At 38.9% G+C, this 12,032-nt stretch overlaps 1 protein-coding gene and 1 long non-coding RNA gene across 2 annotated transcripts in view; both read left to right on the top strand.

Moving 5' to 3' along the window:
* The window catches only part of LOC139178607 (uncharacterized), a 28,492-nt gene extending 17,323 nt beyond the window's left edge, over nt 1–11,169 (top strand). Inside the window, exon 2 of the long non-coding RNA XR_011562994.1 lies at nt 1,067–11,169. This is a non-coding gene — a long non-coding RNA (uncharacterized lncRNA). The remainder of the gene's footprint in view (nt 1–1,066) is intronic.
* Nucleotides 1–12,032, top strand: part of CLIC4 (chloride intracellular channel 4) — a 76,882-nt gene that overhangs the window by 17,597 nt on the left and 47,253 nt on the right. The window lies entirely within an intron of this gene.

The raw sequence follows: 12,032 nt of genomic DNA, 5'->3' as shown, positions 1-12,032 counted from the left end.
TAAACTACATTTAGGGATTTTGACTTGCATTAGAATTTCACTCATACCTCTAACATATTTGTCTTCAGCTGATAAGCAAAGGAGCACTCTGACAGTTAGTGAATTTATCTTTGGTTAGAAGATGTTCAAAGAACAAGGCTTAGGCAGTGACAAAGTTTGAGTTACATTTTTTCTATGTGGCCAGAATGAGAATATCTAACTGTAAAGGGGATGTTTCTTTTTAAAAATAATATAATCATGCCTTAATATAATAAACATTAATTAATTTAAATGAAATTAACTCATTTAAATGTCAGACATTCAAATTCTGTATAGTTTTATCTGAAAATGCTTCGATTCACCTCCATTCCAAGATATTTTTTCCTGGATGTAAGGTTTGGGGGTGATTTTTGTTTTTTTTTGTTGTTATTGTTGTTATTTCAGTATTTTAAAAATGTAATTCTGTGTTTTCTGGCCTCCATTATTTCTGATGAGAATTCAGATGTCATTCAAATCATTATTCCTTTGTTTGCAGTGTGTATGTGTGTGTTTGTTCTGGTTCCTTTTAGGATTTTCTTTTTTTTTCTTCACTTTCTAGCATTTTAATTATGATCTACCTAGGTATGGCTTTCTTTATGTTACTTCTACTTGATGTTAAACTTCTTGAATCTGTAAATTTGTCTTAATTTGGGCAAACTTTGGCTGTTATTTCTTGACATTTTTTTGCCTCATTCTTTCCTCTACTTCTGAGATTCTAATTAAACATACAGACCTTTTGATATGTTCATGGGTCTTTGAGGTTCTCTTAGTTTTTTTTCACTTATTTTCTTCTGTTCTTCAGATTGAGTAGTTTCTTGCATCTGTCTTCACATTCATAGATTCTTTTCTCTCTATTCTACTGTTAAACCCATCTTGTGGTTTTTAAATTTTTTCAGATACTGTATTTTTTAGTTCTAGAATTTACTTTTTCTTCTTTTTTTGTGGTCTCCTTTCTTTACTGAGAATTTTCTACCTTTCTTTATCATGAGCTTATTTTCCTTTGTCTTTGAACATAGTTATAATAACTGCTTCAAAAATTCTTGTCTAGGGACTTTGCTGGTAGTCCAGTGTCTAAGACTTCATGCTCCCAAAGCAGAGGGCCTGGGTGCGCTCTCTGATCAGAGAACTAGATCCTGCACGCTCCAGCTAAAGATTCCACATGCTGCAATGAAGATCAAAGATACCACATGCTACACCTAAGACTCGGTGCAGCCAAATAAATAATATTAAAGAAAAAAATCCTTGTCTGTAAAATACAGCATCTGGGTCAGTTTACCATGTGTCTCCTTGATTATTTTTTCTCTTGAGAACAGTTCATGTTTTCTCATGTTTTTATAGGGAATCATTTGGATTGTATTCTGTATATTGTGAATAATAAATTATAGAAAATTTGGATTTTGTTATATTCTTCAGAAGAGTATTTTTTTCTTCCTTTTTTTTTTTTTTTCCAGGCTGGTAGTTTACTCAGCTGAACTCAGATGTCTCTTGAAGTGAAGGCAGCTCATATTTCAATTCAGTTCTTTTAGCTGGCCTACTTGGAATCTGCCCTATGCATGTGTATGCCAGGGATCAGCCAGAGATCTACACAGAGTTTTGTGCAGATTTTAGGACTCCCTCCCACTAGTTCTCTTTTTTGTGATGTTCGACGTTATTTTCCATTGGTTATGGTTTCCCTGAATCGCTGAACTCTGTTCTTCAGTTCTTCAAGCCAGCAGGACTGTGAATTGTTCATTGGAATTTTAGCTGCCCTGCATAGCACAAGGTTAAAAGATAAAAATTGGAGAAACTTGTCCAGTGCATTTTCCTCCTGGGTATCAGCTCCCCTCCAGCATATGTTGCTTTTCTTCATTCTGCAGTGTAGTTCACTGCAAGTGGTCGTTTCTGTCTCAGTGTTATCATTGTTATGGGTGCAGAGAGTTGATCTTAGGGGAACTACAGTTCAGTTCAGTTCAGTCGCTCAGTTGTGTCCGACTCTTTGCAACCCCATGAACTGCAGCACGCCAGGCCTCCCTTTGCATCACCAACTCACGGAGTCCACCCAAACCCATGTCCATTGAGTCGGTGATGCCATCCAGCCATCTCATCCTCTGTCGTCCCCTTCTCCTCCTGCCCTCCCTCAGTCTTTCCCAGCATCAGGGTCTTTTCAAATGAGTCAGCTCTTTGCATCAGGTGGCCAGAGTATTGGGAGTTTCAGCTTCAGCATCAGTCCTTCCAATGAACATTATTGATCCCCTTTAGAATGGACTGGTTGGGTCTCCTTGCAGTCTAAGGGACTCTCAAAAATCTTCTCCAACACCACAGTTCAGAAGCATCAATTCTTTGGCGCTCAGCTTCCTTTAAAGTCCAACTCTCACATCCATAACATGACTACTGGAAAAACCATAGCCTCGACTAGATGGACCTTTGGTGACAAAGTAATGTCTCTGCTTTTTAATATGCCGTCTAGGTTGGTCATAACTTTCCTTCCAAGGAGTAAGCATCTTTTAATTTTATGGCTGCAGTCACCATCTGCAGTGATTTTGGAGCCCAGAAAAATGAAGTCAGCCACTGTGTCCACTGTTTCCCATCTGTTTGCCATGAAGTGATGGGACCAGATGCCATGATCCTAGTGTTCTGAATGTTGAGCTTTAAGCTAACTTTTGCACTCTCCTCTTTCACTTTCGTCGAGGCTTTTTAGTTCCTCTTCACTTTCTGCCATAAGGGTGGTGTCATCTGCATATCTGAGGTTATTGATATTTCTCCTGGCAATCTTGAGTCCAGCTTGTGCTTCATCCAGCCCAGCGAACTACTGGGTCATACTAAATGCCTCAAATTGTTTTTTTAAAGCTAACTTTATAATTTAGGAATAGTTTTAGATTATAGAAAATTTGCAAAAATAGTGTAGAGTTCTAACTGGTTTTATTTGTTTTTAAAACTTATTTATTCTGTCACTGTGCTGGGTCTTCCTGGCTGTGCACGGCCTTTCTGTAGTTGTGGTGGGGCGGGGGCACTGCTGCCTTGTTGTGGAGCATGGGCTTCTCCTTGCAGGGACTTCTCTTGTTGTGGAGCATGGGCTCTAGGCAGCGAGGCTTCAGTAGCTGTGGCACAGGGGCTTAGCTGCTCCAGGGTCTGTGGAATCTTCTTGGACCATGGATCAAACCCATGTCCCCTGCAGTGGCCGGTGGATTCCTATCCACTGCACCACCAGGGAAGTCTAAAATTGATTTTAAATGAAAATATTTCTAAAATATGTTAATACTTCCTGGACTTCTTAAAATGCTGAATTTAACTGTCAATTAATGTCAATATTCTGAATACAAATTCAAAAATGCAATGATGGCCTCAGAAACTGTTGAGCTATGTGGACTATTTTTGCCTTTCTGCTAAAGGGCCTCAGCTATCGTGCTTTTTGAATCTCCTGTGTGTGTGCATACCATGGCTGCGTGTGTGTTTGTGTGTGTGTTTTCTATTTCTTCCTTTACCAGCTGAACTCTATTGATGCAGCCCATTTCCTTTAATTTTCTATTGTAGTCTTTTGTGGCTTGGGTAAGCCAGATAAACAAACTCATTAAAGTTTGTTTGAAATAAGAGTAAATAATCTGAGTGTCAGTGTTGAGTTGATGCATCGGGTACATGACTTTTAGTACATGGTCTCAGTGACAGACATTAGTGTTTGCTGTTCACAGACTGATGATCTGGCCATGTGCTGTCTGGTATGATAGCCACTAGCCATATGTGGTTGTTAAGTGCTTGTTTGAATTGCGATGTACTCTAAGTATAAAATATACACCAGATTTCAAAGATTTAGTACAAAGAAAATAAGCTAACAACTACATGTTCAAATGATACTAATAATATTCTAGATATATTGGATAAAATAAAATATTATTTAAATTAACTTCACTTTTGTTTCTTTTTAAGTATGGCTGCTAGAAAATTTTAAATAACGTTTCTGGATCCCATTGTCATGGTTGTGGTTCAGGTAGTTTAACTTACTTGATAGTAATGTCATGTGTAAGACGGTGGTTGTACCATACAGATCATGGGACTAAGCAGGTGCCATTCCAGGTTTTCTTTCTTATCTTGGTGTTAGAAACTGTAAAAGTGGTTAATAGCATGAACTTAAAGTTCAAACTTCAGTTCTGCCCCTCCTCAGTTATATGACCTATGGCAAGTTACTCAGTTTCTCTAAATCTCAGTTTCCTTATTTGAAATATGAAGAAAACAATACCTAACTTCATATGGTTATTGTGAGGGTTAATGTATCAATAAAAAGCACTTTCCTATAGTGCATGTTGAATGATAAATTAACCACTAAATTAAACAGTAGCTGTTAACTTGTTTGTAGGCAGTTTTGGCAACATTTCCATTTATTATTGTTGATTCATATAAGGAATACTTTCAAGATTGATCCAGACAAGGAAAAGGGTTATACCTTTGGCTGTCTTTTTTTTCTTTCTTTCTTATCATTCAGTAGTTTTAGTTATATGAATTATAATTTGTTCTGAAGAGATAATAGACTTTGTTCCTCCTAATTTAGGCTTTGGGTGACTGACCGTGAACAGGGCTTGTTTTTTTCCATTATGGTTCTGTTGTTCTTAGATGGAAAGCCTGGTCATTGTATATCTGGCATTTAGTTTTAACAAATGATTCTGGCCAGACAGTTCAGATTTGATTTTAATCTTGATTAGAACTTTTGTTTTCATTTTCAGCATACATTTCAAATATGTAACGGAGAACAAAAGTAGTACTCAGTAGAATCTCAACTGTCATTAATTCCCTACATTAGTTCAGGTAGGTTTTGAGTTTGCATTCAGAATTTCTTTTGAGTTCTTCATAGTGCTTGAAAAAATGCTGTCATATTTAAACAGCTTAATCTTTTGACAGTGATGAGGAGCATGAATAAAATTATCATGTATAAACATGTGGAACATTTTCTTTAAAATTTTTTTTAAATCTTAAGAAGAAACAGTACAGAGATATATAAAGTTAATACCCTTGTTTCTACCTTTTCCCAAGTCTGTCCTGAGGTATAAACAATGCTAATTTTGGTTTGTAGTCTCCTACACCTGAGAAATACCTTCAAATCAAGATTATAGCTCTTGTGGTTAAGAGCTGTAAGTGGTTATCTCTTGAAGGGATTTCTCTTTCTGTCCTCCAGCAAAGAATAGGCAGGCACAGCCTCACCTCCATCCATCTTGAGGCTTTTCTCTACCCAGTTGCTGAAACCCAGAAATCTAGAAGATACTTGATTTCTTCATTTCCCTCACTTCTCACATCCAAACCATCCACAGTTTAGGATTGTACCCTCCTCAGTTAAATTTGATGCATGCATTTCTTTCCACCTTCATTGCCTCCCTGTAATCCAAGCCACATTCCACTGGGACTATTGCAGTAGATCTCTCAGCTTCCATTATTCATCAGCTTCATGCTCCCAACCTGTTTTCCACTTGATAGCAAGTGTTATTTATTGTCTTAAAATTGAAATTGGATTTTACCCTCATGTACCCCCACCTACCAAAACCCTTCAGTGGCATCCCATTACTCTTTTCCACACAGACACACTCCCAGCACACACACACTCCCTTCCCATCAACACATACTCCCCTCCCAACACACACGTGCTCATTCTATACACACACACCCCTCCCAACACACACACACTCCCCTCCCAACACAGACGTGCTCATTCCATATACACACACACCCCTCCCAACACACACACACTCCCCTCCCAACACACACCCGTCCCAACACACGCATGCTCATTCCATACACACACACACCCTCCCAACACACACCAGTCCCAACACACGTGTGCTCATTCCATACACACACCCTCCAAACACGTGTGCTCATTTCATACACACACCCTCCAAACACACACCCCTCCCAACACACGTGTGCTCATTCCATACACACACACACCTTCCCAACACACACCTCTCCCAACACATGCATGCTCATTCCATACACACACACACACCCTCCCAACACACACCCCTCCCAACACAGCATGCTCATTCCATAAAGTTGTACCCCATTAACACATATCCCTCCCAACGCACACACACACATGCTCATTCCATAAAGTTGGAATATATTCTCTTCTTGGCACATACTTTGTTACCAAGCACCTACCACATGCTGGCAATATTTTAAGAGATTTTCATATATTAACTCATTTAATCTCATAACTATGAAATGGATATTATTCCCATTTCATATATAAGAAACTGAGTTCCAGAGGTTTAAGTATGTGCCCAGTATTATACAGGTGTTAAGTAGGAGAACCCTTATGTCAAACCAGGTTCTCTGCTTTCAGAATCCTTGCTCTGATGTTAAATGATTTTTTTTTTTAACATAGAGGGTGCATGATAAACATTTGTTCAATGAATATAAAATTGTTCCCTCTGCGAGTGTAAGTTTAAACTGTGTAGTTTGGTCTAGAAAGTCTTTCATGATCTGGCCCCCTCCAACACCACCTTCTCTAGTATTCATAGCAGTGTAGTCACGTTGGCTCTTTGTGGGGCTGGTTTCTTCTTATTCTTAAGGTCTAATCTTTCATGACCATCTTATCTAAAGTAGGTGCTCCTTGTCTTTTCTCTTAGTACTTTGTTTCCCTTTAGGTACTTACTGCAGTTTACAGTTTTTAACTTGATGGGTTTATTCTGTTCTCTTCCACAGTCATAAAGTCAGCTGTTACCTTTCTCATTCACAGCTGTTTCTCCAGTGCCAATCACCAGCACTTGGGAGATAGTGAGTCCTCAGTAAATATGTCGGAGAAGGCAATGGCACCCCACTCCAGTACTCTTGCCTGGAAAATCCCATGGACAGAGGAGCCTGGTACACTGCAGTCCATGGGGTCGCTAAGAGTCGGACATGACTGAGCGACTTCACTTTCACTTTTCACTTTCATGCATTGGAGAAGGAAACGGCAACCCACTCCAGTGTTCTTGCCTGGAGAATCCCAGGGACGGGGGAGCCTGGTGGGCTGCCATCTCTGGGATCTCACAGAGTCGGACACGACTGACGCGACTTAGCAGCAGCAGCAGTAAATATGTATTGAATGTTGAATAAATAAATATATCTGGTCCTAGGCAAGAAGGTGTATATAAGACGTTTGTGAATGAGGAGAAAGCCCATAGCTTGAACTTCAGTGGCAGGTATTACACAGACTGCTGAAATCCTAGAACGAAGTCTAAATGGCAGCCTATGAAAATAGAATTAATTGTAAACAAACCAGAGCCCTGGTTATTATATCTCCTTTAACTTACCTTGTGAGTTTTCTTCTTTCATTCCGTACCACATTTACGTGTTTTTATTTTTCCTCCTTTTTTTTTTTTTTTGCTGTGCTGTGAGGCTTGCAGGATCTTCCCTGACCAGAAATTGAACCCATGCCCTGGGCAGTGAGTGTGGAGTCCTAACCACTGCACCACTAGGGAATTCCCTCATACTTCTAGTCTTACTTGGAGATAAATGGAAATGTTAGTTTGGATACTTATAATTGTAAATAACAGAAAACTTTGCCCCAGATTGTCTTAAACCACTAAGACAACATACCTAGTGAACGAAGTCTAGCAGGGAGATTGGCTACTGTGTGATTTTCTTGTGTTGGTTGTAGCCTCAGCTTACTCTCAAGTTGGACACATCAGCCACAGGTTTCTCACTGAAGGATTTCCTCTCCTGGTATCTTTGTCTTAAGAGTGAGAAACTCTTCTGTGGGGACTGTTGACTAGAACTGGGTCACATGACTATACTGTCAGTCACTGGCAAGAGGATTGGAACTATCATGACTGGCTTAGAATCAGTCAGGATTTACCCCTAGAATTGGAGATTGGGTTATCATCCCCTGTGTCTCTTAGGGGAGGGAGGAATGGATTGCTGATCAAAATTTCAAGGTCAATCAGCAAAAAAAAAAAAAAATGGGAGAATGTATCTTGGGCAAGCAACTGTCAGACTTTGCTTGTACTGGTTTCTGGTTCGTTAACTTTATCCCAAGGTGATTTGGAGACCTAATCAAATTTTTTGAAAAAACTTATTAAATCAGAAAGATTTGACTTGTTTTTCTATACTGATAATACTTTTTTGTGACTCAAAAGCTTTCATTGTTAGCAACCAATAGAAAGCTATTAAATAGTAAGACATTTGCAGCAGATGAAGTCTGATAGATTAAAAAAAAGTATGGTGTGTTACTGAGTTTATAGTCTAGTTCAGAAGATACAGTGCAGAGATACGAATATTAAAGTAATGATACATAGTAGTGTTTTAAGAATCACAAGGCAAGTTACAATTAACTTTTAAAAAATGGTGTAGAGTTGCTAAGAGTTTGTAAGATGCAGAATCTTGGGCTTTACCCAGGATTTACTGAACAAGAATCTGCATTTTAATAAGATCTTCTTCCCGCATGCCAAAACTAAAAAGATCTCCATGTCCTAACAAAAAAAAAAAAAAAGCTGCTGATTTGTGTTGAGATCAAGGTTTGAAAAGCTGGAATAGAAAGTTCTCTTGAGGGTGAGACTAGAGCTTGACCTGAAGGACAGATGCAGCCAGGGGAATTTCAGGTGAAGGATAATGTGATTTTCGTCATGAAAGGGTCCAAATTTATATTGCCTATTGTACAGGATGAATGGAAGGGGATAATGGAATAGTAGTGTGAATCCTCATGAATATTGGTAGGGATTCACTCTAGGAAAGAAAGAAAACTTTTGCAAGACCTCATTTTTTTAAAAAATTATTTATTTATGGTTGCCCTGGGTCTTCATTGGAGAAGGAAATGGCAACCCACTCCAGTATCTTGCCTGGAGAATCCCCATGGACTTCAGCCACCAGTCCATGGAGTTGCAAAGAGCTGAACAGACTGAGCATGCATACACACACATACAGTTTTCTAGTGGAAAACCAGGTATTGGTTCTCATCCCTAAATCACAGCAGAATCTGTTTTTTTTTCCTTCTCTTGACAAGTCAAATCATTTAGTAGTGTAACATACTAATTAAAATGTGTAATTGTTCTTTTAAACTAGATATAGCCATCCTGCAGCATAAAGGACTTGATCTGTAAAGGATTCTAGTTCACCATCATTGTCTTTGACATTATATTTGGTCTTAAGATATAGACAGTGGTGGTAGTGAGCTTCTCTGGTGGCTCAGAAGGTATAGAGAATCCACCTGCAAAGCAGGAGACCTGGCTTCGATCCCTGGAGGAAGATCCCCTGGAGGAGGGCATGGCAATCCACTCCAGGATTCTTGCCTGGAGAATCCCCGTGGACAGAGAACCTGGTGGGCGACAGTCCATGGGGTTGCAAAGAGTCAGACATGACTGAATGACTAAGCACAGCACACTAGTGGTTTAGTTGCTCCGTTTTGTCTGACTCTTTGGTCTTAAGATAAGCTTCTAGAAGCTTTAATGTACTATTTTGCACCAAAAGATACTTGCCTCTGCTTCTTAAATTGTGTGGAATAAGAATGAGTGTTTAGGCTTTAAGAGGCTTTAGGCTACTAGTTTGGTTTAAGTAACTTGGCTTTTGCCAGGTTTGAGGCAAGATAGCTTGGCATTCCTTTAAAGTATGAGAGGAGGCTGTTATTTATCAAATCCTACCCTAGCAAATCGTGACTAGATTGCTGGCTTACAAAGAGCAGAGTCCAAAAGCCATCATGAGGAATTCGAAGTTTAACTGTGGAGTAAACTTCTTTCTTGTCTTTTATTTTTTGGCATGTTTTCCCTCCATGTCAGTGTTTGCCAAAATATGTTCTGCCCACCAAATGCATGAGAATTAGAATTGTTTGAAGTGCTTGTTAAAAACTGAAGATTGCTGTACCCCACCACAGACATTCTGAATCAGTGTCTGGAGGTGAGACCTGGTATCTGTGTTTTAAACCCACTTCCTTACAGATTTATGTATCCTAAGGTTTTGAGAATCAGTTTCTATGTGGATTCCTTTTATTTTCAGGTCTTTTCCACATTCATCTATAATTTATGTTTCACTTAACTTTCATATGTTGAGGGCAGGAAGTTTTCTTTCTTTCTTTCTTTTTTGGCTGAATCACACAGCATGTGGGATCTTAGTTCCCTGACCAGGTATCAAACCTGTGCCACCCACAGTCCTGCAGTGCAAGCACAGAGTCCTAAACACTGGACCACCAGGGAATTTCCTAGGGTAGGAAGGTTTTGGGGGTTTCCCAGGTGGAGCTAGTGGTAAAGAATCCCCCTGCCAATGCAGGAGATATAAGAGACTCGGATTCGATCCCTGGGTCGAGAAGATCCCCTGGAGTAGGGCAGGGCAACCCACTCCAGTATTCTTGCCTGGAGAATCCTATGGACAGAGGAGCCTGACAAGCTACAGTGCATAGGGTCGGAAAGAATTGGACGTGACCGAAGCGACTTAGCATGCATGCTGGAAGGTTGTTGATTGCTTGCTTTTTGTTGTTGTTGTTAAATGAAAGATTCATGTGCATGGTATGAATATCAAAAAGTATGAAAGGACATACAATGAACAGTTCACTCCTCATCTCCCTGTTTTAGTGCATTGTGCTGTTCTAAGCCCTTTAATATATTATTTCATTCATTTCTTCCAAACAATCCAGTTAGGTAGTTCATGTTACTGTTCCCATTTTATAGAAGACAGAAACAGGTCCAGAAAGGTTAAATCACTTTTGAAAATCACACAGCTGGGATATGCTGGAATTGTCTAGAAGTCTGACTCTTAACTCTTAACCACCATCCTCTGCTGTGCAAGAAGGATATAAGGGTTAACTAGATTAAAACATGTGAAGAGCTTCTTTTGGGAGAGTATAGAGTTCATCTTCAACATGGTAAATGTTTCACGTGAACTCTTAACAGCCTACCCTGGAGTTTTGTCTAATCCTGGTATCTATTCCTCATGTAATTTCTTTTCAAACTAATCTGTTCTTCTCTAAATTGCACTGGCTCTCATCTGGAGAGTAGACTTCATGGATTGGTAATACTGAACAAGAAAAATGGTAGCAACTGAGGTCTTTTCAATGTCCTGTCATTGACTGGCTTTGTTTTATTTACATGAGCAGAGCTTGGGATGTGGTAATTCTTCCTTTACACATCCGTTGCCTTTATTTATGGAGTTATTTCTATGATGCTTCTTTCTCTTCCCCTAGTCATAGCACCCCTCACCCCCAGCCCCTTCAACTCAAAGAAATATGGAGAAACCAAGTTAAAACTTTCTTCCTAGGGTGTTTTAAAATCTGACTATTCTGAAAACTGATTAAACTGGGTTTTCTAAGTGAGCAGTTCCTTAACCTTGAATTAGTAAAACATTAAAAATATTTATGTCACTTGCCACTGACTTCTCTTCTGCAATGTAGTAGTTAATCTGGTTAGTTTCTGAATAAATACTAGTATTGGGCAATTCAAGAATTACAACAGAGGTGGGACGGGAGAGGGTGAGGAATAGAAAGTGTACAAGAAGAGCTCTTGATCGCAGATTAAACAACACTACCCTTTTTATAAGAGCAAAACCTAAATGAATGCTAAGACTCATTATTTGTCTGGAATTGGTGGTTGTTTCTGTCTGTGGTATTGTTCATGTTTTTGCTTTGATTATTTGGAGTAATCTAATTTTTAAGGAAATGTTTTCTATAATATGAAATCATAATTTAAAAACTATTTATGTATTCCAAATTAAAGTTTTGTCTAGTATGTAATCTTTGTCTACTTGTAATCTGTATATACATTTAAAACAGCTTTATCGAGATACTCAGATATTACTCAATTCACCCATTTAAAATGTACATTTCAGTGGTTTCTTGGAATACTCACAAAGTTATGCAACCATCAGCACAGTCTAATTTTAGGACATTTTTATCAGTTCAAAAAGAAATGACTACCCATTAGCAGTCCTTCTCAACTCCCTTTTCTTTCCATCCCCTCTCCCCTACCCTCAGCCCTAGGCAACTGCTAATCCGTCTCTTTGGGTTTGCCTATTTTGGATATTTCATATAAATGAAATAATGTGATCTTTTGTGACTAGCTGCTTTTTTTTCTTAAACTTTATAGCTACTT

Source organism: Bos indicus, chromosome 2 (assembly GCF_029378745.1).
Source record: "Bos indicus isolate NIAB-ARS_2022 breed Sahiwal x Tharparkar chromosome 2, NIAB-ARS_B.indTharparkar_mat_pri_1.0, whole genome shotgun sequence".
Lineage (NCBI taxonomy): Eukaryota > Metazoa > Chordata > Mammalia > Artiodactyla > Bovidae > Bos > Bos indicus.
Note: the sequence above shows the minus strand (reverse complement) of the source record. Positions and strands in the feature narration are given on the sequence as shown.